Raw genomic sequence first — 24,883 nt, 5'->3', positions numbered from 1 at the left:
GAGAGAGGTCTGCTCCTTCCCCTGTGGTCACCAAGGGGTCAGGATGCAAGCCCAGGGCAGGAGGGGAGCATGGAAAGCTGGAATAAATTACCAGGGAGCAGAAGCCCATAAGGAGCTTGGGGCCCAGCTACATCAAATATTAGTGCACGGGCTTCCCTGGTGGCACAGTGGTTGAGAGTCCGCCTGCCGATGCAGGGGACATGGGTTTGTGCCCCGGTCTGGGAAGATCCCACATGCCGCAGAGCGGCTGGGCCCGTGAGCCATGGCCGCTGAGCCTGCGCGTCCGGAGCCCGTGCTCTGCAACGGGAGAGGCCACAGCAGTGAGAGGCCCGCGTACCGCAAAAAAAAATATATATATATATATTAGTGCAAACCTACTCTTGTGATGGCCGGGGCTGCTGAATATTTTTTTTTTAACCAGGGCTCAAATCTCTCAGCGGCAGCCCTGCATGAGCCATCTGGCTTCTCCTAAAGGAGATCTGCCCAAGAATGGAGCCAGCAAGCAGGCCCAAGAGCGGGGCACAGTCCCTATGATGTCATTTAAGCCCTGGGTCCACCTATGAAGCCTGTTTCTCCTGGATTCTTCAGTTTCATGGGCCAAAGAATACCCTTTCCTGCCTAAGCCAGCTTGAGCTGGATTTCTGTCACTTGCAGCCCAGAGTCTCAATGCATAGGCCACTTTTTCAAGTCTGGGATGTTTCCTTCATCTGGTCCATATCTGTGTTCCAGCTCCCAAAGGCAGGCCCCACACCTGAGCCAGCCCCTCCAGAGGACACTGGGCCAGTCCATATTGCACACGTTGTACTCCCTCAGTGCCTGGGATGTCCGTGGGCTGCCCGGGCATGCCCTGGCCCATCCAGTCACCCAAAATCAAATTCAAAGGATACAGTGTTAATTCAACCCGATTGTTTTTCCCAACCAGTTCCTCTTCCAAACTTTCACTTCATGCCCATTCCACAAATTTCATGAATTCTACACGTACCAGGCAGCATGCAAGCTGCTGTTCCTTCACTGCCCATCTTGCTGGGAGGTTGGCTCACCAGTAAGTCTAGTCCCAGCTGGATACGACAAGAGCAGCCATGGAAAAGCAAGCACGGAGCCAGGGAGGCCAGAGCACCATGGCAGTCATAACTGGGGTGCTGGGGGGAGTGTGCACAGAGTCCCTCTATTCCCACGATGGGGGGAAGCCCTGGAATAGGGTCTGAGTACCTGTTGTAGACTCAGACACTTAGAACTCAGTACAGTTCCATCCACTTTGTGCCTCAGTGTTTTCATCTGTAAACTGGGGATGAAAGTTCCTGACTACCATTTTCATAGGACTATGAGGAACCACAGTTCTTGAAGGAACCACCTGCTTGCATCTCAGGGGCCTGCAGCTGGGAGGCACGGAGAGCCTACATCCTAATGGTCCATCCGAGGGCACAGCAGTGCCCAAATGAGGACCCCTGGGCCCCTTCCAGAGATTGCAAATGTGAGACTGCTATTCAAGTCCATGTGTTCAAGTCCAGCCATGACCTCAGCCAGCCTGGTCTATCGGCAGCCTGGCCCCTGGAGCACAAACATGCCCCCGGAGCTGCCTGTCTGACAAAGCACAGAGGTCTCAGTGTTGCTCTGCCCACTGATCCAGACTGGAAAAGGTGCCAGGAAGCAGGACGGGCCCTCTGCCCCAAGCCCCAGGGCTCCCCCAAAGGTGACCAATGGAAGACCACACAGTGCCTTGCACCTGCCCTGGCACCAGGGGCTCCCAACACACAGGCCCCGGGTTGTCAACACCCCTTGGATCCCCAGAGAGGCCATGCAGTCCCCATCAGCCTGCTTGGGCCCCTAGAGATCTGTAGCCTTTAAAGCCTCTTGAAAGAAAAATTTGAATAGGTTCTTCAGAGCTTCTTCAGCTATCAGAGGGAATGGCAGGCAAATGGGCAGAGATGGCTCAAGGAGAAGAAGTATAGCAGGGGGAGGGAACCCCCACCTAGGAAAACTCAGGGCTGGTGTCAACACCGGCCCCTCCCTCTCCTGACCACGGCATAACTCACGCCTGCCGAGGGCAAGCTTGAGAACATCTCAGCACCGAGCAGACACCCATGCCTAAACCAGCAGTGCGCTCCCGTGCCGGGCACGCAACATCTTGCACCCAGATGGCCCATGATGGTTTCCCCTCAACCTGGGCTGTCACTAGCCACCTGTAGCAATTCAAATTTAAACTTAATTTCATTAAAATTAAATAAAATCATACGCTTAGTTCCTCAGCCACACTAGCCACATTTTAAATACTCAGTGGTCGCAATCTGGCTGGTGGCAACCATATTGAACAGTACAAATATAGATCATATATGATGGATCATCACAGAAAGTGCCAGTACAGGGTCTGCCTGAGAAACTGTCTTTTAACCTGTGCAGTGTAAATGATGGTCCCAAATATGGGAGATGAGCTGCATTCAGGCCTCCCTATTACCATACCTCTTGCCCTGTCACTTTGAAGACCATTCTAGCTCCTACTACACGTTCAACCACGCGACCTGCTTTGACCCATGAGACCGTGGTGACTTGGTATAAGCCAAGATTTGAGGAAGTGTGCATTTCTGTTTCCACTCCTGGACCCTGCCACCACCGTGAGAACAGCCCTGGACTAGCCTCCAGAAGGATGCCGACGCGTGGAGACGAATCAGACGGACCAGGCAGCCACCGCCGGCTCCGTGTCAGCTGAATTCAGATACACCAGTGAGCCCAGAGCAGAAGTTCCTGGTTCATCGACAGACTCACACACACACAAGTGACTGTTGTTCTAAGCCACTAATTTTGGGGATGGTTTCTCAGCAATAACTAACTGATAAACCAAGTTCATCAGGTGCATTGTATCTAATACGCCTTAGGAAAAGTTCACTGAAAGAGCAAGGCCTGTATCTTAAAAAGTCACCCACACACACAGCTTCCCCACATGGGGCCGAGTGTGAGCCAGCCCTGGGGTGAGGACACTGGTAGCTTCTGCAGCGCTATCCCTTCACCTGGACACCCATGTCCTCACTGCCCGTGGCCTTGGCTCTGACCCAGATCTGAGCACAGCTGATGGGACAGGGATAAAGGCAGCGCTCTGAGACCCACCATCTACCAGTTCCCACTCCACTTCTGGCGCCTTTCAAGGCCATTACAAGTATTTAAAGCGGCAGAGACTGATACGTCTGCAGAGCCATGCTTTACGTGAGCACGTGCGCAAAGAGAGCTCCAGGGTGGCTCTGTGTGTGTGCGCATGGGTCCACCAGTCTGGTAGGAGTCCAGGAACCTTACGCATCACACCAGCATGGCCGGTCCTCACAGGCTGGGGAGGAAGTCCCCTTCAGTCTCTTCCTTGAGGTCCCCCTACCTAAATCCATCTCAAACCATAGGACCATTTCACTTCTTCAGGGAACAGGAGGTGCCACGGGGGGTGGCAACTGTCTCGGGACCCACAAGGACGCACGAGGACATGCACACACTGAGAACACAAGCCCTCAGAGCTCCTGCACACGCTCAGCTGCTGCGTTTCTGCCTTCTGTTCGGGCAGCCCCTGATGGAACTGAGCCATCAGAGAGAGTTTAAGCTCCCTGTCAGTGGCTGGCTCCCCACACCTGGAACAAGTGACGCAGGCTGAAAGCAGTGCTCCTGAGGGACCATGGCCCCGGCTACAGCCACCTGCTCCCACTTGGCTGAAAAGGTCAGCCCTCAGCCTCTGAAGGTCTTATTCAGTTGCACTTGAGGAGAGCTGGGGGGCAGAAAAACAGTCAAGAGCACAAGCTAACTTTGCCGCCCTCCTGCTGCTCCCCAGGAATGGGGCCAAGGAAGTCCACTTCAACGAAAATCCTTTCCTCCCTCAAGAGTCTGAGTTTGTAACACCACCCTACCTTCATCCCCCAAGAAAGCCAGCTGTCCACTGCTCCTCCCCAGAAAGGGAGAATTCTCCAAGAAGTTACACTAAAGACAGAGATGGGGCTGCTCTCGGGGTAGCAGTGTGGGCATCCCAGGAGCCCTTTGGCCCTCTAAAGCGTTCTGGACCTTGGCCCAGGCCCGTCCACTGGGAGCTCTCTGTGCAGACTGGCCAGCCCAGTCCACCTTTGCTGGTGCAGCTCCCCCAGTCAGACCCACCTCCGCTAGAGAGGGAGACGAGGGGGCCACAGTGGGCGTCTCGTCAGCCGCAGCCCAGAAAGGGCAGGAGAAGGCAAACAGCCCACAACTCTCCAAGGTGGCAGCGGGGAGCGTGCGGGGGACACGAACCATGAACAAGGGCATCAGCCACCCACACGGATGACAGGGAGAGGCTCCCAGGAGAGACACCCTGCTCCCCAGAGAAAGGAAGCAGTTCAGCGAACAGGGCAAGTGTATTCCTGCGAGGAATCTGATGTGACGACACCCCAGGACGGGCCTCAGCTGCCTTGGCCCACCCTCTGGGCTCTCAAAGGACCTGCTCATCAGAAGTCTTTGCAATACCAGAGTCGTCCTGTTGACATTCATTCATCCCTCCTTCCCTCCAATATTCACTGAGAGCCTTCTCTGTGTTGGTCCCTCTCCTAGGGGGCTGGGGAACAAGAATGAATGAGCCCACGGTGTTCCCACTAGCACGGGACTTACATTTCAGGGGCTGAAGAAGAGACTGGAAACAAATAAACAATAGATAATTTCCAACAGTGGTGTGAGCGCTGAAGAAAGTAGAGACTGGGTTGCAGGAAACTGCAGAGGGTCGGGGTGGGAGAGGTCCCTGTGAAGAGCATCGGTGAAAAGGAGCCAGCCCTGGAAACCACCCGGGGAAGACCACTCCTGACCGAAGAAACAGCACGTGGAAAGTTCCAGAATGAGGCATCTGGGATACTGAATGAAGAAGGGCCTTGCTCACCCCACAACGGGGACCAGGAATAGGGAGGACCGGAACTGTGGGGCTGCCAGGGAAGGAAGCTGGGGCCCCACCACCAGCAGTGGAGGAGGTGAGCACATGCATCCCCAGTGCCCGAGCCCTGGGCCTCCTCTGCCCCATCCCTCCTCCCCTCCACCGACCAGCTTCCGAATGCTGGGCCCAGGCACCCTCTGGCACTTCCCGGCACTCACCTCTCTGCCCACTGCCACGCACACCACGCTGCTCTGAAGCTCTTGCCAAAGCCATGAACAAATGGAGACCCTCCTCTCTCTTCATTTTCCATGGGTTCTCCGGAACACCCAGCCTGTGACCACTCATCCCTGAAGTCCTTTCTCCCCTCCCTGGGCTTCCACACACGCACATGTGCTCCTGCCTCCTTCCTGATCCCTCCCCGCATGCACTCCTGCCCACACCCCCACATTCCTGGGCTTCCCTCTGGCATCAGCCAGGCTTGGAGAACATCAACAGCAGACACCCAGGCTGGCCAAGGGCTCTCCACTTCTCCTAAACATCCCATCATGAGCCCATCTCCACGATCCCTTCCCAGGTTCAGGCACCATCATCTCCTCCTTGGGATTTCTGCCACAGTCTCCGACGAGGTCACCCTGACCCCGGGGTCCTCCCAGCCAATGCCTTCCTCCGCCAGGATGTTTTCAGAGTTCATATCTGCTCATGATATAGCCCTCCTCTAAAACCTTCCACGAATAACACATTTCTTTTAAAGTTGCCAAGAAATTAATATTTGCAAAAGAATCCATCAATCACAAACAAACAATAAGCCTCCCAGAGACTTTATTATTGTATATAAATAAACTCCATACATCTTAGCCTGATACATAAGAGACTCTCTGGTTTTAACAGCTTTTTTTATTTTTGCTTTTGTATCACCATCACCTTCTTCCACCACAACCACCAGAAACCATGCACCCAAACCCCAGTAAAAAAAGCTCTTTGCCTTTCCCTGGACAGCCCCCCTACACAGACACCCCCCCACCCCCCCCCACCCCACACACACACCCCATACACGCACTCATACTCTCAGACTAGATGCTCCCAATTTGAAATTTACGGAGCCCCTACCTTTCCATCAGACTCAACTGAAATCATACCTCCCCCGAGGCCATCTCAGATCCTCAAGTCAGAATTCATGCCTCCCTGAAGTTTCATAGCTCAAGGACCTGGGAAGCAGAAACTAGGTCTTTCTCATTTCTTTGTCCAAGCCCAAGGCTCAGTGACTAGCACAGAGTCAAGGACAGCCAAAGTCAGCGGAATCAAACTGAATCAAAGCAAGAACCAGCCTGAAGCCCAGGGTGACTTCAACAACCACACAATTGTCCTGTATCTGATGAAGGCACAGTCCTACTAGGCAACAAAGCTGTAACTATCCCACTACTCCTTCTGAAAAAAGAATCATATAGTCATGGGTATTTAACATACTTCCTAAAAAGTAACTGAAATGAAAGAACACATTTCAAATTGCTTCCCGCACTATCTTCAATTTCCAAGAAATGTCCAAGCACTGAGAGTACTGGTAAAGAATATTTTACCATCTATAATATATACATGTATGAAGGCTGCCACCTCACAGCCAGGAAGTTCAAAGTTGGAAGTGTTTGGGGATTATTGGCAAATTTTCCAAAAGCTGAGACGCAACTTTCATTCTACTGACTTTTTTTTTTTTAACTCCTTTCTTATCTGGCCCCCAAATACATGGTTCGAATTTCTTCCCAGCTAGAGTTGACCCAAATTCGAGTTCATTTCCAAGACCTCTGCCCAGGGTCCTCTCTTCCTTAATTGCTCACTCCCCTCCACAGCACCAACTTCAAATGCCACCATCCTTGTCATTCATGGAACAGCTACGGAACTGGGGTGTGTTGGAGGCTGGGTCTGCAGGGGAGGAAGCAGCCACCATTTCCAAGAAAAGAGATCACAAAGACCTACCTGCTGCCAATCCAGAGTGATACCCCTTCCCTCTGCTCAGAATCCATTTGGTGCCTCACCTCCTCGAACTCAGCTGCCCAGCTGTGCATTCCCTCCCTCCCTTCTCCCTCCCTCTTCCTCAAATATTCCCTGAGCACTGCTCCGGGAACAGCAGAATTTGAAAACTTCACAGCCCAGCCCTCAAGGAGCTCTCAGTCCTGCACGTAAGACTTAGCCCAAAGCAAAGAGTGGCTTCGCCCTGCCACTCGCTGAGCGCCTCCCATGTGCCAGCATGTGTTCCATTTGCAGACTACATTTCTTGGATGTATTATCCGTGTTGGTGTGATAAAGGGCATCTCTATGGGAGCGAGGTGGTCACAAAGCAGGCCCATGGGAGTTCAGCAAAGACAGGAGCAGAAATGCACAGATGTGGAGCCAGCCGGCTCTCAGTAAAGCAGGATGCAGGCCTCTCCCTGTCATGAGATGACAAGTCCCCCAGAGCAAATGCCCCCCCCCAGGGCCCAGGCAGGGGCTGGCTTCAGGGGAACAGGTAGACCCTCAGGGGCTGGCCCACCTTCTTTGGCGGCGCAGTGCCACTGTTCTATGTTTCGTGGCAAGGTTCTCATCTGAGAAGGAGGCCTCCCTCTCCTGGTCACCATCTCAGCTGCCCAGCTGGCCCTGGGCGTCCTCCAGAGTGACCTCCCATCCCCAACTCCCCCCGCCCCCCCAAAAGCCCTGCTCTCTGTAGCAATCATGTCTTTTATCAATACTTTTGGTATTCTGATGGCATCTGGAGCTCTGCTGACCCTGGAGGACTGCCCCTCAGAGGGGTAATCAATTCCCAGAGATAGTAACCAACTCACCCCAGAGCACCCCGTTCACATGCAAACCAACCAGTCCAGGGCCTGCACCCTCAACCACCTCCTCTACGGGACTCGCACACGTCGAGCCACTATCCGCTCGCTCCAATCACCCCAGGACCAGGCAGCAGACAACTCGGGACACCCCTGTGCCCCACAGCCTGCCAAAATTATTCCAACCAGCCACTCCTAAGCCTGCTCACCCCGCCTCACCCATTCTTTCCTGCAGAAATCACTTGAAGGGCTCTTGCCCATAGTTTCCTTTCTCCCTCTGCCTCCTGATCAACCCTGGTGCTTCCCCCAGTGGCCACCCAAGGCATGGTGTGCCCCCTCCACCTGGGAATTGTCACAAACTATCTTTTCAATGGAAGTTGTCTCCTGATCTACTGGCCTTGTCATACCTAAGTAGTAATAGAACATCCTCTGCATGGTGACCTGGGATGCAGCTCAGGGAGGGGCACACAGAAGTAGCCCCATTGGCCACACTGTCCGCCCCCTCCCCCGAGGGGTCACAGAATAAGCATAGTCATGGGTTCGAATCCCACCCTTCACTAGCCCAGTGACCTTGGGCAGTCATTTCTCTGAGCCCATTTCTTCTGCAAACAGAGCTAATTCCACCTTCCTCCTAGGTGCACTATGATCCTTCACTGAGTGGCACACGTTACTGCCAGCACAGCGCAAAATAGATGTTCAGTGGCTGTCAGCTCCCTTCCAACCTTCTCATCAGCACTGGAAATGCCCCCAAAAAAGGCTCCCAAATGAACAAATCATCTCTCTTGTCCTAGAGGCTCATCAAGAAGGGAGGTGTGGGCTTCCCTGGTGGCGCAGTGGTTGGGAGTCCGCCTGCCGATGCAGGGGAAGCGGGTTTGTGCCCCGGTCCGGGAAGATCCCACATGCCGCGGAGCGGCTGGGCCCATGAGCCATGGCCGCTGAGCCTGCGCGTCCGGAGCCTGTGCTCTGCAGCGGGAGAGGCCACGACAGTGAGAGGCCCGCGTAACGCAAAAAACAAAGAAGGGAGGTGCCATCCTGATAATCGGATGACACGACAGAAGACTAAAAAGGTCGGCTCTCCCTTCTGTGATAATGGAAGTTCCAAAGTTGTAAAGTGGCGGAAGGGGAAGGTCTGTCATTGAAAACTCTCTGAGAAAGAGACCAAATTTCTGCCCATAATAGGGGCCAATAATATCCAGGAGCCTTCTGTTCAAACAGATCTCAGAACAAGCCACGAAACTATACATGAGCAGATTCTGTAAAGGAGAAAGGGTCGTCTGGGTAATTGCTTGTGAGCACATTTACATGGTGCGTGCACACACATATGTCATTTCAGACACAGGAGTCCATGCGTGAGCCCTACTCACACCCACTGCCTGGAGCCCTGGCAAAGGAGGGCATAGTGTGATCATAACATGCTCACTTCTCCCCAGATTCTGTTCCTTTCCATTTAGAAAGCAAACCCAAGGGAAAAACATTTTAAATAATCAGGCTGGCATATCAAGATTAAAAACAATTTAAAATAAACGTCTACCCTGGCACTTTGGAAAAAACATATCATGCTGCATTAAGTGCTTTGAATTAAGTAAATTACACCAAGTAACTAATTTACATAATGCTCAAAATTTGCATTTTACACATGTTATGATGAAAATAGGTTTATAAAAGAATTCTTCACCAACTTCTGTTCCGAGTTGGGTTCCAGTATTTGGATAAAATTCTGCAGTGCTGATCTGCTACTGTCTTTCGTGTTTCAAATCTCTGGCTCCTTCAATATTTTTTTTTAATCTGGCAGGTCCCTTATTCCCACTGCAATAAACAGTCCCTTTGATTTGCAATCCCCTTCCATCAACTGAGAGAGATCATATTTTTAAAGAAACCATAATACACTAATGATTCTTAGAATTTTCACAAATAAAGTTTGATGTTCCTGTCACCTTTCACTTACGAGGTATTTGGTATTGATTTTAGCAATTCTTCCTCCACGACTTGTAGGATTGGCTTAAAGTCCTGCAGCTTTGGTTGCCATCTTTTCAGGATGAGGCATCAGAATGGCATTTCTCAACAGGCTTGCACCAAAAGGCCCCTCAGAAAAGAAGCAAGACCCCACTGGACATACTCGACATGCCCGGAGGAGGCTGAGCATGAGGTCCTTAAGGGGACTGACCACCGGCCCCAGGAGGCCACCCTGCGCCTTTCGGTCCTTGGTGCCCAGCAAGCGGGCCCAGAGCCAGAACTCCCTCTCCTGGAGCTGCTGGATCCTTAGATGCTTCCTTTATTCTCTCCCTCTCCATAGCCTGTGAGGAAGGGACAACCTTCCCATTCCACAGATGAGAAAAATGAAGCCAGAGAAGTTGAGTCCCTCCATCAACACCACACAGCCAGCAAGAGGAACCACCCACAAACATGCGTTGAGAAATTTCTGGATGCTTTTCTGGACTTCTTTCTAATTTAAGTAAGATCCTGAAGCAAATCTAGAAAAGTAATTTCCAAGTGTTTACCCGAAACAGGCATGTTTGAGTTTCCAAGGGGCTCCAGAGATGTTGACTTTGCTTTTTGATAATGCCACAGACAAACGCCCTCCCGCCATGGCATGGCGGGAACGATGCCGTATGGTGAGGAAGATGGAATCATGCTCACTGCACTTGCTTATTGAGGCCTGGCGTGGTGCCAGCACCATGCTCAGCATTCTGCACATACTGTCTTATTTAGTCCCCATGACACCCTGATGTCGGGCCCAAAGTCATCCAGCCCTTTAGAGACAGGACTAGGGTTCAAATCCAGAGCTCTGATGCCGGAGTCAGAGCTCTTTACTCACATTCGCCAATGAGCCAAAGGTAACTGGGAAGGGATGGGAAGGAGGCAGGTCAGAGCCCCCCACCGCGTGCACATGCTGAGCCAGGGGCCTGTCACACACACTTCATCAGAGCCTCACGCACCCCTAGGGAATGGCCAGATCATGCCTATTTCACAGATGAGCCCCCGGCTCACAACAGAGCTGATTCAACCCCAGAGCCATATACTGTCAGAGGCTCTGGTCTGTGTCACATCAAGGCATGGGACTTGCTGATGGTGGCCAGGGTTTCCCCCAGACCCCTGCCCAGGCCTACAGAGCGGTCATCTCAAGCACACAGGGCTCCAGAGAGACCACGCAGCATGCTGGTCGAATGCTGGAGTCTAGCTTTTAGGAATGGCAAGAAGATGGAAATGTGACGCATGCTATTACCAGCTGTTAATTTGCAATCAGTTTTAATAACTGACATTACACAGTGAAATGCAGCATCTTCATTAATTCCGTAAATTATCGCTGTAGGGAAAAGCCCGCGCTCCCGGAAACGGCAGCTCGACTGGGCTGACTTGGAAGCAACCCTGGGCCAGGTTCCACATCTTCAGACCTGCCCCAGGGGGTGCCCAGGGATGCCGCCTGCTGATCCTAATCCTTGCTGCCGCAGGACCAGCAGCAGCCTCCCACCTCCCAGTGCCAAGGGTATGGGACTGGCCCCCGACTCAGGCTTTCTGCAAGCGTCTGGTGCCCACTGTGCCATAACCATTGTGGAGGTTCGAGAGACGGATCAGACAAGGAGCTCAATGGAAACAGACACGCGAGCAATGCTTGAAGATGTGCTAGGACCCACGAGAAGCACCTGGGAAGCAGTCTGTTTCCCCAGGCAGTGTCAAGCGAGGAAAGATCTCCAGGAAGCCTTCAGAGAGCTCAGCCCAGGAGCTGGAGCCTGTGGGTCCAAGTGGCCTTTTCTAAGTGGACAGGAGAGGGAAGTGTACTCCAGACCAAGAGAACATCAGGATCAAGGGCCTCGTGGAACCCAGCAGCCCACCTGGGGGACTTGCTGATGGCTCTATTTGGCCATCAGGGACACAGGGCTTGATGTGCCCCTGAGGAGGATGGCCACAGTGGCATTCTTGGGACTGACCAGAAAGCAGCAGAAGGAAGAGCATCATCGTGGTCTTTGGGTCAGCTGAGACCAGGGCTGTGGCCACAACCCCACCGAGGGACCGAGGGGCAGCAAATTCAGTTGCTCTGGAGGCAGCCTGGAGCCCCAGTGTGCGCCTGAGTGTCCCCCACAGCTGCAGCCAGGAGGCCTGAGCAGCTGCTGCCCAAATCCTGTGGGGGCCTTTCCAAAGCAGGGCTCTGGCTCCCGGGTAGGAGAGAGTCGAAGAGCCTCAGTTGCCACCTCTGTAAAATGGGCAGGGTGATGCCTCCTAGGCAGTAGGACAATTGTAGGGAGCAAGCGGGATGACGGATACAAGCACCTGGGCCACAGTCCAAGTGTGGGGAGGCGGGGCTTGGAACGATGGGCCTGCCTCACCAGTGACACCACCATCTCCATGCCACCTCCAGCGCCGCCCCGCCCCTTCTGCTCCTCCGCAGCCCTGGCACAGGAAACCTCTGTCTTCACAGCTCTCTGCTGACCTCATGACAAATGTTCTTCTACTTATGCATTTAATTTACATAATTACTCTCTGATATTTACTCGGATTTAATTTGTTTCCTCTGGAACTTGCCTTTGAAGAGGCAGTGCCAACCAGAGACAGGAGTAACGCGCAGCAAGGGGCTCACAGATGCCACCGCCCCTCTCCGGGGGCCTCCAAATGCCGCCTCTGCAGAAGGAGCGGGCTCTGCCCGCAAACAGGCACCATGCACAGAGCCTCACACCTCCCGCTGTCAGATGGGGGCCAGGCTGGGGAGGATCACTGCCCGCGAAGACCTCACAGTGGAGAGAGAGGTGTGTAAACGCCAGTCCCAGGAACGACTCTCCATGCCAGCCCCAGAGGGAAGTGTGGGCAGTGCCAGGTGGAAGGACGGCAGGAGTCCTCTGCTCAGGAGTGATGGGGAAGTGGTGGAGCTGGGCGTCAGACTGAGCTGGAGTCCGGAGGCAGTGGATGGACTGACGGCATTGCCAGGACCCTCTTTGCTGCAGCAGAGTGGGGCTCCCAGGGGTGCTGTGTAAATGAGGCTGGAGTCCAGGTCTGGGCAGAACACAGAGGGCAGCATGGACACACCGTGGGGTGGAAGAAAGGGTTTGATTTTGAAAAATCCGTTTGGCAGTTCTATAAGAAGGGGCGTGACCTGGAGGGCAAAGGGCCATAGGCCATCAAAATCTCAAGGCCATGGCCCAAGCACAAGCACTGAGGTGGAGAGGAGGGCCTTCGGCTCAGAGAAAGAAGGTGAGGGAGGAATTAAACACGAGGGACGCCGGGTTATGCTTGCCAGGCTAGTGGATGGGGAACCAAGAAGAGAAATATAGGAGGCGGATGGGGGACGGGGGCTCAGTCCTGAGTGGCCTCAGCCACTCAGCCCCAGGCCTACGCTGGGAGCACAGGAGCGCCTCTCCTCCTTCACCTCTGCTCTGGGGTACTGATGGGGATGGGTCCGCCCAGGCTCTGCTATGCTGCGAGTCTCATTCAGCCCCAGTTCTGAGCCTCTTTCCTCCTAGTTCCTGGGCTGCTGTTCCAGGTCGCTGGGCTGGAGCCTCCCCCAGATTCTGTCCTTTACAACTCATTGATTTTTGTGCACACACACATACTCACTCGCATACACTTACATGTTCACACACACTCGTGCTCACACGCTCACATCCATGCCCACATTCTCACATTCATACTCACACCTTCACACAGACTCACTGACATACACTCACCTGCACCCTCGCCCTCACGTTCACCCGCACACACGCTCACTCACACAGCAGCGTGCTGGAACCAGCCTGTACCATCTCATGAGAGGCCGTGGTTACATTTTCAGGAATTTTGCAAGCCAGTTATCAAACACAGCCACTATAAATTAAATCATATAAACGTATAATTAAACAAATTACATTACAAACAAAATTGACAAGTACACAAAGCTCATCACTTCCTAATTATTTTGCTACGTTTTACTCTTATCTATGTCCACAGAGCTGTTAATGTCTGTTGTATCTGAAACACCACTTCATGGCGCATCATCCCTTCCCAACTCCACATTCAGTGATATCATGACGCTCAAAATCAGTCACCATAGGAGTACTTACACCCCAGAAACCAGCAAAACTATAAAGCAGGGCTTTCTGTTTCCCTAGAGAGCCAGGTGTTGAACACTTACTAGCACACCAGGGCTTACAATGCTGCACACATTCCCACTCCCCCACTCTCACACACGCACAGCTGCGCCCATGCTTAGCCACGCACACTCACACCCGCACTAACACACTCACACAGTGCCACTCAAGTCACGTACACACTCACACTGACACACACAATGCTCTCTCACTCTCTTACACACACGCCAGCGTTCCATTTCAGAAACCACAGCCATGCCCGGGAAGGAGACCAGAACCGTACCCTCTGCTCCCCCTGGCCTCCCCCCACCCTCCCCTGGGCCTGGGAGCTGACTCCCCTGGAAGGCGTCTGTGCTGCAGCCTCCCCACACCGCCTGGAGGGCACCTCACGTTGGTAATAAAAGCAAGACGACGGCAGAGATCAGTCATAATGGGGTCGGTTGTCCACAGAGACGAGGAGCTCTGCAAGTCTGGGTGAGATGCCTGGACGCCCTGGCCCAGGCAGCCCAGCCATTCTGGGAGCAAACACAGATGGCCAAGGGCTTCTGTGGCCCCGTGCAGCCCTGTTAAACCCCCAAATTAAGCCCGCACCTATATTAATTAAGAGCCAGGATCTGCAGGCCTAATAGAACTGCCGGCCTACCTGTCATAAACTAGTTAACTCCCGCCAGAACCTCTTGGGCCAGATTACAAATGGGATTCAGGGTGGGGGGCCAGGGGAGGCAGGGTACTATCCTGAAATATAAGTCGAACTTTCCTTCCAAAATACCATCCTCAGGGGCTTCCCTGGTGGCGCAGTGGTTGAGAGTCCGCCTGCCGATCCCACATGCCGCGGAGCGGCTGGGCCCGTGAGCCATGGCCGCTGAGCCTGCGCGTCCGGAGCCTGTGCTCCGCAACGGGAGAGGCCACAACAGTGAGAGGCCCGCGTACCGCAAAAAAAAAAAAAAAAAAAATACCATCCTCGGGCTGATCTATCACACGCCCACCCCTGCCCGCACCCGCCACAGGCCAGGCCTGGACCATGGCACCTTCCATCACCAGCCTCTGGAAGGTCCTGGAAATGCCAGGGCTGCTCCAGGGCTCCGAGGAGGATGGGGACCACTGGGCTAACAGTTTGATCAGTGTCAGCGGGGCAGGCCACAGTGACAGAAACGTGGCTGCCAGGGCCAAGGCCACCCCTGCTCCTCCCCGCAAGGGCAAACATCCTCCCTGCCAGGAGCATTGGGCTGGGGAGGGGGGGCAAAGAGCAGTCACGGAGCACCTCCTACGTGCGGGCCCCGCACACTTCCCATTCATGCCCTCCTCACGGCAAGCCTGTGAAGGCAGTATCAGTATTCCTGGTTTCCAGATGACAAAGCCGGAGCCCAGAGAGCTTCAGTCACTCAAGTAATAGGGGCTGACCCAGTCAGACCTGACTCCACCCCACTCTGCTGCCCCCAGAGCAGTGAAACAACAGAACGTCGAGCCCCTAGGACCGTATTCCGTGCCCCGGTCTCCAGGAGGCCCCCTGAGTCCTGCCTGATTCTGGGCCAGCAACAATATCCCAGGGGGCCCATCCCAGCAGAAGCAGGTGTCTCTGGCCAGTGGTCAGGGATTCTGAGTATCTGAATCACCGTTGCACATCCTGTCCTCCAAGCATGGCAGCTCAATAAAGAGTCATGGGGAAAATGTGTGAATTAACTAATGAAAGGCAATCCTCTGTCCAGGGGAGGAAGTCCATGTCCAAGAAGAGCCTCCTGGTTGAAGCAGAAGCCCGCACTGGAGCTGGGTCATGCAACTGGAGAGGAGGGGCTGGCAGGGCTGCCATTGCCGGCTGGCCTGGAGCACATGCCTCTGTCCACCATGCATTCCCCAGGAGCAGCGACCGTGGGGGACATCCTGGCAGTGCACCCAGCACTATGCCCTGTGCCCAGCCCTGTACTCTCCCTATCTCATCTACCACCCCAGCAACCCCAGGAGGGCAGGTCTATCATCATCCCCATTTTACAGATAGTAAAACTGAGACTCAAGAATGCTAAGTGCTAGAGCCACCATTCCAAAGCCTCTGCCCTTAGCCTCTCTGCTTCATGGGGACGTGGCTGCCACACAGAACCTCCTCATTACTGTTAGCCCCCTTTGCCTTCCAGGAAGACCAACAGTTAAAATAAACCCACACTCTGCCCAGTATCCCCCTCCCAGGCCAGCACCATGGGCTGTCCAGTGTACTGAAGGCTGGGGACCGCCCTACCATGGCCCTGGGACTGAGCTGCCCCAGCCTGCAGCCGACGGCTCAGTGCCCACATTATCGAGCTCCACGGCTGTGGGTGGGCGGCCGGCCTGCCATTCTCCACAGCAGCAGCCACGCAGCCTCTGCTCCAGGCACCAAAAGGGCTCTTTCATAGCCCACAGCTGCCTTTTCCCCCAACTTCACAAGAGCAATTGGAGATGCAGATTCCGATTCTGAGTCGGAGTTTTCTCCACGATCCTAGTGGTTTCCAGTTTAGAGGGAAATGAGCACCCCAGAAATCATTTAGAATTAACCCTACCATCCTGGAGCAGCAATAAAACTCCGTTAAGAGTGAAATATAGGCAGTACATCGCAAGCCCTGTCACTGAGAGAAAAGAGAGATCCAATTGTCTGTTGGCTGGCTCGTGCTCCCAGGCAGGTGGAAGTATCAAAGCCCTGGCAGAGCTCTCCCTCTTCATCCCCACTCCCCTGCCTTTTCCTCTGACTACATGCATCAGCATAAGGGAGGGACAGGTTGATGGTCCTCAGGGCTCTCTCGTGGGAGCGGGGGTGGAGAGTGCCAGAGCGGGAAAGTCATGAATCTCAGGCGGGGCTCTACTGTGTGCCCCTCAAGGAACGTCTGAGGATCCGCTGCACACATCGCAGGCCTGGGGAGAAGGTGAAGGCAGAGAAACATCCGGGGACTGAGGATCAAAGCATTCAAGAGTGACCAAGTCTGCCGATGGGTAGGACCAAGCCCCCAGACACCCGGGGTCTGGTCCAGTCCACACTCTGAACTCACGCTCCTCCTAGAAGCCAGGAAGTCAGGGCTTAGAGGTCACCACGCACGTGCTGAACTACCAACTCCTTTACGATGAGGCAGAATCAGGAGTTCAGAGATCAGGACCAGCATAGGATCCCAGAAGGAAAGGGAGAGAGGGGATCTCAGACGATGGTGTTACTGTCACAGTTTCTGCAGCCATGGGGGAGAGCAGCTGCCAGGGGGTGGGGGTGGGGGTGGGGAGCTCCAATTAGCTGGGACTCGGGAGTCAGCACCCCATTCTCTCCAGAGTCCCGAGCAGCCTCTTCTCTCCCCTAGATGATATCATCCAGTCCTGGGGCTTCAAATACCATCCACACCTGAATTACATTACCACCCTGGACTCCGCCAGGATTTCCAGACCCATCTAGACACTCGGAAATCGGCATTTCAAACTTAACACACCCAGAAAGGAACTCTCGATTCTCAACCGCCCATTACCTTTGCTCCCCTTTCTAATGAACAACATCACCAACCCTCCAGCGCTCAGGCCCCAAGCCTGGGAGGCTTCCTGGAGACTTCCCTTTTCCTCACTCTTCACCTATTATCCACCACAGACTTTAAACCCAACCTCTCCCTGCCAGTGCCACTGTTGTCCACGCCACCGCCATCTCTACCAGAGGCTATTCTGACAGCCTACCTGGCCTCCCTGCCTCCACCCTCACCCTCCTGCAATCTGCCCACCACATGGCAGAGACAGTGATGTTTCTTTTTTTTGCTTTTTTTTTCATTGTCTGCTGTATTCTTTTTTTTTTAAAACATCTTTATTGGAGTATAATTGCTTTACAATGGTGTGTTAGTTTCTGCTGTATAACAAAGTGAATCAGTTATACATATACATATGTTCCCATATCTCTTCCCTCTTGTGTCTCCCTCCCTTCCACCCTCCCTATCCCACCCCTCTAGGTGGTCACAAAACACTGAGCTGATCTCCCTGTGCTATGCGGCTGCTTCCCACTAGCTATCTATTTTACGTTTGGTAGTGTATATATGTCCATGCCACTCTCTCACTTCGTCACAGCTCACCCTTCCCCATCCCCGTATCCTCAAGTCCATTCTCTAGTAGGTCTGTGTCTTTGTTCCTGTCTTACCCCTAAGTTCTTCATGACAATTTTTTTTCTCTTAAATGCCATATATATGTGTTAGCTTACGGTATTTGTCTTTCTCTTTCTGACTTACTTCACTCTGTATCACAGACTCTAGGTCCATCCACCTCACTACAAATAACTCAATTTTGTTTCTTTTTATGGCTGAGTAATATTCCATTGTATATATGTGCCACACCTTCTTTATCCATGCATCCAATGATGGACACTTAGGTTGCTTCCATCTCCTGGCTATTGTAAATAGAACTGCAATGAACATTTTGGTACATGATTCTTTTTGAATTATGGTTTTCTCAGGGTATATGCCCAGTGGTGGGATTGCTGGGTCATATGGTAGTTCTATTTGTAGTTTTTTAAGGAACCTCCATACTGTTCTCCATAGTGGCTGTACCAATTCACATTCCCACCAGCAGTGCAAGAGTGTTCCATTTTCTCCACACCCTCTCCAGCATTTATTGTTACTAGATTTTTTGATGATGGCCATTCTGACTGGTGTGAGACGATATCTCATTGTAGTTTTGATTTGCATTTCTCTAATGATTAATGATGTTGAGCATTCTTTCATGTGTTTGTTGGCAATCTGTATATCTTCTTTGGAGAAATGTCTATTTAGGTCTTCTGCCCATCTTTGGATTAGGTTGTTTGTTTTTTTGTTACTGAGCTGCGTGAGCTGCTTGTAAATTTTGGAGATTAATCCTTTGTCAGTTGCTTCATTTGCGAATATTTTCTCCCATTCTGAGGGTTGTCTTTTGGTTTTGTTTATGGTTTCCTTTGCTGTGCAAAAGGTTTTAAGTTTCATTAGGTCCCATTTGTTTATTTTTGTTTGTATTTCCATTTCTCTAGGAGCTGGGTCAAAAAGGATCTTGCTGTGATTTATGTCATAGAGTGTTCTGCCTATGTTTTCCTCTTACAATTTGATAGTGTCTGGCCTTACATTTAGGTCTTTAATCCATTTTGAGCTTATTTTTGTGTATGGTGTTAGGGAGTGTTCTAATCTCATACTTTTACATGTACCTGTCCAGTTTTCCTAGCACCACTTATTGAAGAGGCTGTCCTTCCTCCACTGTACATTCCTGCCTCCTTTATCAAAGATAAGGTGACCATATGTGCGTGGGTTTATCTCTGGGCTTTCTATCCTGTTCCATTGATCTATATTTCTGTTTTTGTGCCAGTACCATACTGTCTTGATTATTGTAGCTTTGTAGTATAGTCTGAAGTCAGGGAGCCTGATTCCTCCAGCTCCATTTTTTCTTTCTCAAGATTGCTTTGGCTATTCAGGGGCTCCTGTGTTTCCATACAAATGGTGAAATTTTTTGTTCTACTTCTGTGAAAAATGCCATTGGTAGTTTGATAGGAATTGCACTATAACTGTAGATTGCTTTGGGTAGTATAGTCATTTTCACAATGTTGATTCTTCCAATCCAAGAACATAGTACATCTCTCTTTTGTCTCCTTAGGTAGGTTTATTCCCAGGTATTTTATTCTTTTTGTTTCAATGGTAAATGGGTGTGTTTCCTTAATTTCTCTTTCAGATTTTTCATCATTAGTGTATAGGAATGCCAGAGATTTCTGTGCATTAATTTTGTATCCTGCTACTTTACCAAATTCATTGATCAGCTCCAGTAGTTTTCTGGTAACATCTTTAGGATTCTCTATGTATAGTATCATGTCATCTGCAAACAGTGACAGCTTTACTTCTTCTTTTCCGGTTTGGATTCGGAAACAAGCAATGATGAACAACATAATAAATGAAATTAAAAATACTCTAGAAGGGATCAATAGCAGAATAACTGAGGCAGAAGAATGGATAAGTGACCTGGAAGATGAAATAGTGGAAATAACTACTGCAGAGCAGAATAAAGAAAAAAACAATGAAAAGAACTGAGGACAGTCTCAGAGACCTCTGGAACAACATTAAATGCACCAACATTCGAATTATAGGGAATCCCCATCAGGTTAACAGCTGATCTTTCAGCAGAAACTCTGCAAGCCAGAAGGGACTGGCAGGACATATTTAAAGTGATGAAGGAGAAAAACCTACAACCAAGCTTACTCTACCCAGCAAGGATCTCATTCAGATTTGATGGATCAATTAAAACCTTTACAGACAAGCAAAAGCTGAGAGAGTTCAGCACCACCAAACCAGGTTTACAACAAATGCTAAAGGAACTTCTCTAGGCAAGAAACACAAGAGAAGGAAAAGACCTACAATAACAAACCCAAAACAATTAAGAAAATGGGAATAGGAACATACATATCGATAATTACCTTAAATGTAAACAGTTAAATGCTCCCACCAAAAGACCCAGACTGGCTGAATGGATACAAAAACAAGACCCATATATATGCTGTCTACAAGAGACCCACTTCAGACCTAGGGACACATACAGACTGAAAGTGAGGGGATGGAAAAAGATATTCCATGCAAATGGAAATCAAAAGAAAGCTGGAGTAGCAATTCTCATATCAGACAAAATAGACTTTAAAATAAAGACTATTACAAGAGATAAAGAAGGACACTACAAAATGATCAGGGGATCAATCCAAGAAGAAGATATAACAATTGTAAATATTTATGCACCCAACATAGGAGCACCTCAATACATAAGGCAAATACTAACAGCCATAAAAGGGAAAATTGACAGTAACACAATCATAGTAGGGGACTTTGACACCCCACTTTCACCAAAGGACAGATCATCCAAAATGAAAATAAAGAAGGAAACACAAGCTTTAAATGATACATTAAACAAGATGGACTTAATTGATATTTATAGAACATTCCATCCAAAAACAACAGAATACACATTTTTCTCAGGTGCTCATGGAACATTCTCCAGGATAGATCATATCTTGGGTCACAAATCAAGCCTTGGTAAATTTAAGAAAATTGAAATTGTATCAAGTATCTTTTCCGACCACAACGCTATGAGACTAGATATCAATTACAGGAAAAGATCTGTAAAAAATACAAACACGTGCAGGCTAAACAATACACTACTTAATAATGAAGTGATCGCTGAAGAAATCAAAGAGGAAATCAAAAAATACCTAGAAACAAATGACAATGGAGCCACGATGACCCAAAACCTATGGGATGCAGCAAAAGCAGTGCTAAGACGGAAGTTTATAGCAATACTATCCTACCTTAAGAAACAGGAAACATCTCGAATAAACAACCTAAACTTGCACCTAAAGCAATTAGAGAAAGAAGAACAAAAAAAACCCCAAAGTTAGCAGAAGGAAAGAAATCATAAAGATCAGATCAGAAATAAATGACAGTGATTTTTCTAAATGTGACGCGGATATGCCTCTGCCCTGCCTAAAACCCCACCAGCCTCACAGCACGCTCAGCATAAAATCCCAACTCCTCACTCAGGACCTAAGAGGCTCCACATGACACAGCCCCTGACTTGATCTCCAACCCAATTGCTTTCTCCCCTCTCCTTTCCACCCTCCAGCCACACAGCCCTCGTCCTCCTTTTTGAACACTCCAAGTTCACTGCCACCTCAGGGATTTCACACCTACTGTTCCCCCTGTTGGAAAGCTCTTCCCAGTTTTTATCTTACTGCCTCCTTCAATGCACTGTGTTATGGATCCAAATGTGACCTCCTCAAAGGGACCTTCCTTGAGCTGCCGGGTGGCCCCGCTCCACCCTTACCTGTGAGTCTCTGCCACATCCCCTACCCTTTTCTTCACAATACTCCTCACCTCCTGAAATGATCATCTTCATTGATCAGTCCTCATGTCTTATCTTCCACTGTGTCCCCAGGGCCTGGAGCAGCGTCTGGCACATAGCAGGCAGTTACCAGGTGTTAACTAATGGCCCAAGTAAAACTTAGGGGCAGCATGCTGCAGTGGGGCAAGCCCAAGTCTGGAACAAGCCTGCTCTGGGTTTGAAATCAACTTGGCTCAGCCCCTCATAGCCATGTGACCTTGGGCAAGTCACTTCAAATCTTTCTAAGCAGCAATTTCCTCATCTATATGATGATAATAATCAAAACCCCTTTGCACAGTGGATGCCAGGATTCCATGAGATAGCAAGGATAAGGTGCTTCGAATGAACTTAGCAAACAGTCGATATTTTTATTAATAGCAATAGCATCAGATGTGAAAATACCTGCGTGAAAGTGGGAACCAGAAAAATGATATATGATCAGGGGAAAAGGAAAGAAATGTACATACACTGGGCATCCCATGCCCCAGGCACTCTGCTGGCTCAGAAGGCCCCAGAGATGAACAAGCATCAGCGGTGCCCTGGAACAGCTGGAAACGCTGGGTCAAGTGGCAAAATTAAGAACTATATTAGAGGCACACGTAAATGCTACGGAAGCAGAGGGAAGACCTCGCCGTCATGAAGATGTGGAGGAAAGCAAGACAAAAGAGGCAGTGCATACCCAGCTTGGCGTCTGCCGAGCACACCCCTCTTCTTCTGGAAACAGCCCTGCTCTTGTTCCGGGGGATGTCTCCTTACCCTACTCCAATCTTGCAGTTCTCGTGGGGCTGCCTTCCAGAGTCCCCTGTTCCCCACACACTGGATTCAGGAGAGGGCACATGATCCAGGCCAGGCCAACAGAGCTACTCCCTGACTTTTTTCAAGCTGGTGGGGCTTTCCTGGTGATGCAGGGGACACGGGTTCGTGCCCCGGTCCGGGAAGATCCCACATGCCGCGGAGCGTCTAGGCTCGTGAGCCATGGCCGCTGAGCCTGCGCGTCCGGAGCCTGTGCTCCGCAATTGGAGAGGCCGCAACAGTGAGAGGCCCGCGTACCGCAAAAAAAAAAAAAAAAAAAAAAAAAAAAAGCTGGAACTAGGAGAAGAGGGTTACGCCCTCTAGCGACAAAGCACATCATGTAAGCTCAGGCGGTGAGAGCTGCCATGTTTCTTGCGTATGGAGGAAGCAAGGCTGAGGGAATTAGCCAATATGCAGGGGGAGACACAAAGGGGAAAGGTGGGGATAAACCTTAGCCAGATATAAAGGAATGAGCTTATGCGACTGTTGCGGGGTAGCACGTCTGAAATAGGTAGGGCAGACCGCAGGCTGGAAACTCTCAGACAGATGATGCTGCCGTTTGGAAGCAGAATTTCTTCTTCCTCGGGGTAAGTTTTGGTCTTAGGCCTTTTTCCACTGATTGGACGAGCCCCACCCAGATTATCCAGGCTAATCTCCTTTATTTAATGTCAACTGATTGCAGATGTTAACTCCATCTACAAAATACCTTCCAAGCAACACCTAGATTAGTGTTTGATTGAATAACTGAGTACTATTGCCTCTGCCAAGGTGACACACAAAACCCACCATGGCAGAAGTGAAGAAGAGGCAGTAGGGGCAGTAAATACTGATGACACTTTCAAGACTCCTGCTCCGAGGGAAGACAGGAGCTTGGAGGAGAGGCAGGATGGCAGGGGAAGGAGCTGGGTTTCCTTGCCCTGCAGGGATGGGGGAATTGAATGGGAGGGAACTGAAGCAAGAGAAAGACTGAAATAACAGAGAAACTGATCTGAGAGGCAAGGCCCCTGAATGGAGCAGAGAGGATGAGTACTGGGGGCGGGGTGAGGGGGGGCGGTTCTCTCATTATCCACTGCATCAGGGCCACGGTCAAGATCTACACAAGCAGTTCAGCATGGACACCAAACAACCAAATGGATGCTGGCTGCCGAACGGGAGGGACCAGAGCGCATCTGCTCCAAATCCTCGCCACGCCCTGTAAGGAGGTGTAGTCGGTCACCCTCATTTCATAGATAAGGAAATGGATAGAAGCCCAGAGACATTTAGTAACTCTCTTGGGGCCCCACTGCTAGGAAGCAAGGCTGTGGACCTTGACGCGGGAAGAAAGGAGGAGAGGATGGGGGCCGATTCTACGTACCGCATCCCACCTCTTGCCAGGAATCCTAGAAGCCCACACACAGCAGCCCTAGACCCTTCGCCTTCTCTCCGGCTGAGCTGGAAAAAAGGACAGAGGCCAAGGGCTCTGGAGTCTGAAATCTCTGTCAAAGAGGAAGCGCTCAGCACAGCTCAGGACAGGGCCTCACGCCCTGCAGGCTCCCACTGTGGGACAGCTCAGATGCACAGGGGGTCCTTCAAGGAACCCAGTGTCACAGTTCAGGAAGAGGACCACAACCTGCCATGTTCCACCCTTTATCTCCTTAAAGCACAGCTGATGGTGTCCACCTGCAGAACATCCCCCATAGGCAACTCAGAGCCGGGGGCATGTGCCTGGGACCGAAGTTCTCAGGGCACTTCATCCCCATGGAAGACAGCAGAGGAAAAGTCCAGAGAGCGAAAGTGAGGTTATCCTAAGGATAATCTGGGATCTGCCCAATGTATAAATGCAAGTCGATAGCAGGCAGTCGATAAAGACATCCATCTTCATCCTCTCCACAATTATCACTTGTTAGGAGTAGCACCCCAGGACCGCCTGCTGCGGACGGGGCTCATGGGGCTGCTGCCTCCTGACCATCAGGGCAGCTGTCTCCGTCTCTTGCTCTGACTCCCAGCTGCACTCCCAGGCTAGCTGGGTGTCTGCCCCAGAGGGAAGCTGTAACCCCTGAAGTGTGGACCAGAAGAGCCTAAAGAGTAGCAGTTATCCCAAGGAGCCTGTCCCAAGAGGGAGCACTTGGGATTTTCTACGATGTCATGTCATGTCATGTCACCCCCGTTTATCCACTGAGCTAAGTAAAATGCAGCCTCACCAGTCTTCCTTCTGCCAGACTTGTCCCCTGTTTATAAGACTCAAGGCTCCCTGGTCCCTACAGAGAATAATTCCTCTTCCTCGGCCTGAGCTGAGTCTGAGTGCCAAGGAGCAAGGACCAACGATAAAGCTTGGCCTTGGGAATCCAACAGCCCTGGGCCTCAGTCTTGGCTTCACCATCCATTGGCTGATGTGCCCCTAACCCTCCCTGGATTAGTCTGTGCCTCGGTCTCCCTACCAGCAAATTCACTGACTAAAATAAAAAGGGGAATTACATCCACAGTGTGGGGTTATTGTGAGAATTTACTGAACCACGTCAGACATATTGCCCAGTAAATGGCAGCTACTGTGATGA

At 51.1% G+C, this 24,883-nt stretch overlaps 1 protein-coding gene across 1 annotated transcript in view; it reads right to left on the bottom strand.

The window, feature by feature from the left end:
• GRID1 (glutamate ionotropic receptor delta type subunit 1) overlaps nt 1-24,883 on the bottom strand; it is a gene marked incomplete at both ends in the record, with an annotated part of 684,346 nt that overhangs the window by 486,105 nt on the left and 173,358 nt on the right. The window lies entirely within an intron of this gene.

This window comes from Leucopleurus acutus (genome assembly GCF_964270905.1).
Source record: "Leucopleurus acutus genome assembly, chromosome: 14".
In the NCBI taxonomy this organism is placed as follows: domain Eukaryota; kingdom Metazoa; phylum Chordata; class Mammalia; order Artiodactyla; family Delphinidae; genus Leucopleurus; species Leucopleurus acutus.
The sequence above is the reverse complement of the archived record's forward strand: the minus strand, read 5'-3'. Positions and strand labels throughout refer to the sequence as shown.